Source organism: Symsagittifera roscoffensis, unplaced genomic scaffold (genome assembly GCF_963678635.1).
Source record: "Symsagittifera roscoffensis unplaced genomic scaffold, txSymRosc1.1 SCAFFOLD_539, whole genome shotgun sequence".
NCBI lineage: Eukaryota > Metazoa > Xenacoelomorpha > Acoela > Convolutidae > Symsagittifera > Symsagittifera roscoffensis.
In genome coordinates this window covers 16,109-22,753 of record NW_026970633.1, presented here as the reverse complement: position 1 = coordinate 22,753, position 6,645 = coordinate 16,109, and the positions used below count along the sequence as shown (strand labels likewise).

The window sequence follows — 6,645 nt, the reverse complement described above, 5'->3', positions numbered from 1 at the left end:
TCAAACTGGGATAATTTTCATTCAGGAAGATGATCTTTGCGGCTATGCATCAATTATTCCGCCAAATCACGAGCGAAGATAGGTCGATCCGATGAACAACCTTGATTCGGATAAGCGGAAGACGGTGCGTAGTCTTCGTTGACTGGCTGATAACCGGTATTAGTATAATGGCAAAATGCGGAATATGTTGGGGATGAACTGGAGGAGAATTAGAGTACACAGTCCCAATACTAGTATACGGAGCGTTACACGATGGGACAACAGTTTTCACATTAGAAAAAAGTTTCCAGCATTACAGCACTGAGCAGGCGTGACGATTGGAGTTGTAGCTGCCAATCGCCATAAGTTTGCATCACTTGTGTAGTAATCGTTGATATTAGGTGACACAGTATGCGGAACAAAGGGACAATTATGTTGAGTCTGGACTGGCGCTGCATGGCAATTAGGTGCCGAAAAGAAAACCGGCGTTGGGTTTACTCCAGAAGATGAGAAGCCAACACCAGCAAATGTAGGTGACAAAAAAAACCAGAACCGGGTTGTGCCTGTAACATTTGCACAGGTAATGATTTCGGTTGCCCGATGGCAAAACTATCATTAGTTATGTTCGAACTCATGGTCTGTAAAGGAACAGCAGACGGTGATAGTAAAATGTGTGCAGTAGATTGCATATTGCTAACTGGGAAGGAAACAGATGGAACAGAAGCTTGCCTTGGCAAAAAGCTTGCACTGCCAAATTGAGGCACAGCCCGATGTCCATAACCATGAATTCCAGGTTCACTCAAGGCAGTGTGCTCATGGTTGTGACTATAACTTGTGTTTGTTGCTTGAGCGAGGTGTGCGGAAGTCGTCGGTTCTCACAAAATTGGTACAGGAGTGAAGGCCAGCAAACCTGGCGCACTAACAACGTCTGGAGATGCTTTTGAACTACAGATCAATTATTAGTCTGATCGATTGCTACTTTTGGAAAAGGTTGACTTATTCCTGTCGAGATACTTTCCACTACCTTCTCGCTAACCTCAGATGAACTGTCCTCAAGTTCAAACGGTTTCTTTTCCATTTCAATCAGCTGCTTTTCAGCCACATCTAGCTCCAGTTGACTTTGTTCGAACTTAAGACGGTTCTCTTGCTCTTTAGGTCTTATAGATACCTGATACTGCCTTTCCAGCTCCTCGTGGCGTCGTTTTACCAAAGCTAATTCATGCCGTTTCTCACTTGATGACATAGTGTAAACAGTCGAGGTATGACGAGTGGAAGCAGATTTTTCAGACTTTTGTGACTCACGATTTCTACTTTCCTTAGACTTAGTAGAGACCTTAGACCTGTTTTCGGATACTCGTGCTTCTGAATCTCTTGTTTTGTGCGAGCGTGAGGATGTCTCAGATACCGTTTGTTGTAAAGATCCCTTGCTCCCTGTAAAGCCGGCTGCTGAAAATGACGAAGGTTCAAGAATCGTCTTGTAACTCTGAGCTGCATGCATTACTTTATCGTTAATTTCGGTTATTTTCTTAAGCCAAAAATCTTGCAGAGCAACATTTTTTTCAGGGTTTTTCGTTTTTCCCGCAATTTAATTAATTGCTCATTGACGTCAACAGCGTTTTCCAAAGCACTTTTATACAATTGTGAACATTTTTGTGGTGCGACTATTATTCTCATTGTACTCAAAAAATAATGAGTGACCTTTAAGCAGCTCCTTTTCTAGATTTAGAGGGGTTTCAAATAACTTGCGTATCTTACTTTGGAATTTTCGTCCATGTTTTTCAAATGTTGACAGTGTTTTAGGGATGCTCACCAAAAAGAAAACAATTAATAAAATGAGATGCTGTTTTGATACGTCACTAAATTTACACAAATATATCAACATTAGCTTACAAAATTGGGGAACTTGACGTCTCAAAGCTTCTGCCTGAAGCCTATTTTTTAATAGCTTTCCGAGCTTTGAGTGGTAACCGGTTCCGCTTCTTACGAATCTTAGGGATGTTAAGATTAGCGCTATTACGCCGTAGAAGGAGGAGAATCTTTAACTCAAGGGAAGGAGGCTGGTGAAGCTGTTTGTACTTCTCAATTAGTACCTGGTCCTTAGCCTTACGCTTAGTGATAAAGTATTTAACGACGTTCAGAACGAGAATACCTGTTAAACCTAAATTTTCCTCTATATCCTTGGTTCCATTCCGTCTACAGTATACTATCGCACAAATGTTTGTCCTATACCATAAGAACAAATTGACAAGTTGCTCATACTCAGCTTGCGGTTATTGTTGCTGCGGTGCCTACTTATCGAGTTACTAATGGCGTCGTGCCAAAATACAAGGTCGTTACGATGAGACAAGTAGTGATGAAGGTAGTACTGTATGGTTTTCTTAGAGTCCCTAGCGTTAAAGTTCAAACTTAAACCTGGCTTTGTAAAGCAAGTATCTTTGACGCGCTTCTGGGACGGAGCGGTAAGTTTTCGGAGCGCACGATCCAACCAAGGAACTAGCTCCTAGAGTGAATACCATCTACTTAAGAGACCTATGCGACGGCTATGTTACGCTTAAGTACCAATGGGGTTGGAAAATTAAGAAGGTCGGTAAAACTCCAACAACACACACGAAGTAAACCTGAGGATGAAAGAATTCAACTTAACTCGTTTAATATCACCGTACCTGGCCACTTAACATTACTGTCACGCAATGAAGTCAATAATCGGACGGGTTGAAACGGCTTTGTTTTACTTGAAGCGAACTGGCTTTCAGTTTCACCAATTGTGGGTGGGGGCTCAGCCAAATTGGTTAAGTTCCAACAACACACGCGGAAAAAACCTGAGGATGGAAAAACTTAATTTGCTGGAAAATTTAATTTGCCTGATGTTTCGCTACCAGACCATTTACCATAAGCTTGGTGTCATGTTACAGCACAGTTTCGCAGAATTCTGGCGACGTTTTGAGGATTTTTTGGCAATTTTTTACTTTTATCCCAAATTTTTTTTAGAAAATTTTGGTCAGCAGGTTCCAGTCGTAAACCAACCCAAAAGCTAGTCCAATACCTCTTGTCTATGATTTGATTTCAGGGATTACTATTCCGTTCACATTTATCCAAAAAAATTTTGTTATCGAGAAAAAATGTCAAGTAAACTGTCTATGTACCGACTGTAAGATATTTCGGTTCAACGAAACTGTCCGAAAATTTTGAGTATTGAGAAAAATTACCGGGTGCTAGCAAAATTTTGAACATATATGACATCGTATAAAAATTTATAGCACGAATGGAGAGTTTTAAAAGTTTTGAAAATTTCTTACACTTTTGATTGGAGATTGGGCGGTCACCGGTCTTACACGACACAGAGGCTCTTTGCAATCCGCAACAGACGCTCTACAATCCGCAACAGACGCTCTGAAATCCGCTACAGACCCTCCGCAATCCGCAGCAGACGCTCTGCAATCCGCTACTGCTCTCGAACTACTTCGGCCAACTGTACTCGAGCAAGACGAACAACTTCGGCCGACAGCACTACAAAAAGTCCCCCACAAACTCTTGGTCCGGATAGCATAGTGTTTTTGAGGATGTTAGCGATTGCATTGCCGTCTACGAAGTCTATGTGACATTAATGTGAAATCCGAAGTCAATGTGACGCTACTAGGCAAAAAATAAATCAGAAAACAGAGCGAAATAACGATAGCTCTCTCGGTCTCTGCGAAGTCTACAAGTGTACTGATTTTTCTGAAATGATGCCAATTTTTTCTCTGATCGGACCTGCTGCTGATGCTCCGTCCCTTGTGGGGCGCCAAAATATGCTCGCTCTAATCTCCAAAACTGTATAAAGCGGCTCGGCAAATAATTGTTTTAGCTCGTAGTATTCTCGGCAATTATTTCTATTAGTCAAATAAGTTCAAGGACTGTTTTGTCTTTTTTGTTCTAGTAAAGTTTCCTTTCCTCATTTTTTTTAATATGTATTAATCTGAAGATTAATTTATATTAATCTAAGTTGTCGAATGATTTGATTTCGAGTATTGAGAAATTATTTCTCACCAAGTATCATTAACTTAGTAAATGATTTTACGCTCTGAGACACCTGTGACGGACCTGTAGGTCCAATGATGCTTACCAAAAATTTTTGGCGTGGTTTGTAAATTTCTTACAAACTTGTTAACTACCCACGATAGAGTTGCCTGAAAACAATTTATTCTAGATATAGTGTATTTGATCAAGCAGTGATGGATATGTTTGTCAGATAGTGTGCACATGTACCTCTCTCAGTTTCCACTGGTCCCTGAACAGTCCACAGTCCAACCACACCCCCACCTTCTCTACCCTCTCCCCAATGTCCCCAAACAGTCCCTCCCACTCATCCCACCTGAACACCCCACAAAGTGGAGAGAAAACAATAAATTATATATTTCAATCTTCATCTTTTCAAATTAACTTCTGGTAACCAAAAACCGGGCATGAGTCAAGTCTTAGTGAAAAAACGTTTCGTTTTAATTTCAGAAAAATAATCAATACACATTCGTGGAATTTTTTTAGCCAAAATTTAAAATAGAGCATATAAATTCCGTTTCATAGCTTTTCAAACGCTTTTCATATCATGTTTTCTAATTTTCACCATTTAGTTAAATCAATATTCAGAACAAGTTTTTTTTTGCAGTGGATATCGATAATCTCGATGTGTGATTCTGGTCGGCAAATTTTCTAGTTTTAAACTTCATCAGACATTTTGAATACAGGCTGAACTGCGTATTTAACTTTACTTTCCAGAAAACAAAAAAAACGATTAATTCTTCGACGAAAATTTCTGAACTTATTTTTCGAAACAGTGCGGATGGAACAATCTGCACTACTTGCGCAGCATTCTGGTATAGATATTATGTCATAATTGTTGTTACGAGATAGCAGTACGGTATGAATCATTCATGTCAACTGACCTTTTGCGTTCGTGGTTGTTGCCACCCTTGTCCAGTCTCCAATCTGGCACTGAGCCCCTCTCTCCGTACAGTGCCACGTGTACAGTGCAGTCTGTGGACGAGAAGTTTTCCTCCCCTGTCAGAGTTCGCAGCCAGATCTCTGTATCTCACAAAAACACATAAGTGCGCACAATAAGGGCAGAACAAGGACATTAGAATGACAGTTCAATCGGGACAATGAGATTAACATGTCCCGAAGACTGAGTTCAGTTTCAGGCCTTTTGTGGAAACTAGAACGTAATTAGTTTTTCCCGGTAAAATTCCGCGAATGATATCAAACACTTTTTTAGATAAATTTTGCATAGACTGGAATTGAAACCATTTTGTAGTAGCGAACCCGGGTCGAGATCCCGCTCAAAAACCGCTCAAGATTTGAGCGGTTTGAGCGGTTTTCCAGCAAGATTTGAGCGGTTTGAGCGGTTTGGGCGGTTTGGGCAGTTTTCCAGCAAGATTTGAGCGGTTTGAGCGGTTTGGGCGGTTTGGACAGTTTTTTTGGAAAAACCGCTCAAACCGCTCAAATCTTGCTTAAAAAACCGCTCAAAAACCGCTCAAAAACCGCTCATTTCTTGCGGTGATTTTTGAACGGTTTTTCACGCAAGATTTGAGCGGTTTTTGAGCGGTCTTCGCGGGTCGAGGTCCCAGACTCATGTCCATTTTTTCGCGACAAAACTTTGGCATGTCCAGACTTTCCAGACCAAAATTAGGCATGTCCAGGCTTTGGCGACCAAAACATGGCACTTCCAGACTTTTGCGACCATGATGATCCGTTGCGACTGTCGCGCCGAAGCAGAGGTGGCGCGACCAAAACATCGCGACTCATATTTGGTATGTCCAGACTCTCGCGACCAAGAGTTGCCATTTCCAGACTTTCGCGACCGAAAAATTAAGGCGCGACGTTCGCGACCTAGGCGGAAACGGCTCGACTCCAAAGACAACGGCGCGACCGTTTGGCCAGCGCGACCAAAATATGCACTTTCAAGACGTTCACGACCGAGGTGGAGACGGCGCGTCTTTGCAGACCGAAGCGGAGACGGTGCGACCAAGATTATATAGACGGATACGATGCACAGTACTATGGATACCTATGGTCTGATGTACGTATCACAGTAACAGGCATTTCAAAAGCATGAATTAGAATGCAGAGTATTCAGTATTCATTGTGGTGCGTAATTTATATTGGCGACACTAGTTTTAGGGCCGCATGGCCTAACGGACAAGGCGTCTGACTACGAATCAGAAGATTGGGGTTTCGAATCCCTCTGTGGTCGACTTTTTATTATTAAATCTTGCGCGGTTTTTGAGCGGTTTTTTTAAATAAACCGCTCAAAACCGTTCAAATCTTGCGCGGTTTTTGAGCGGTTATCTTAGATAAACCCTTCAAAAACCGCTCAAACCGTTCATTTTGAAACAAGATTTTGAGCGTAATTGTCTAAAAAAACCGCTCAAACAGCTCAAATCTTGCTTCAATTAAGGTGAAAAATCTCGACTCGGGAAGTTGTCGCAATACCGAAGTTTATGTCGCGAAAGTTTGACTAAAAGAGAGGACCTCTATAGAAAACGAAAAGGTAATCTAATCTAGCTTACACGGTGTACTTTAGCTTTTTCTTGCTTTAAACGTTGATTTGATTAAAAATTAGTTGACTGCACGGTTCGGTAATTCAGTTTTGCTTTTTTCCCAATTTTGTCTTTGCTGACTTCTGGTTTTCAA

The 6,645-nt window shown here is 41.4% G+C and overlaps 1 non-coding gene across 1 annotated transcript; it reads left to right on the top strand.

Moving 5' to 3' along the window:
* Window positions 1-6,132: 6,132 nt before the first annotated feature.
* Window positions 6,133-6,205, top strand: Trnar-acg (transfer RNA arginine (anticodon ACG)). Its single transcript has one exon. It is a non-coding gene; the product is annotated as a tRNA-Arg (tRNA).
* The last annotated feature ends 440 nt before the right edge of the window (window positions 6,206-6,645 follow it).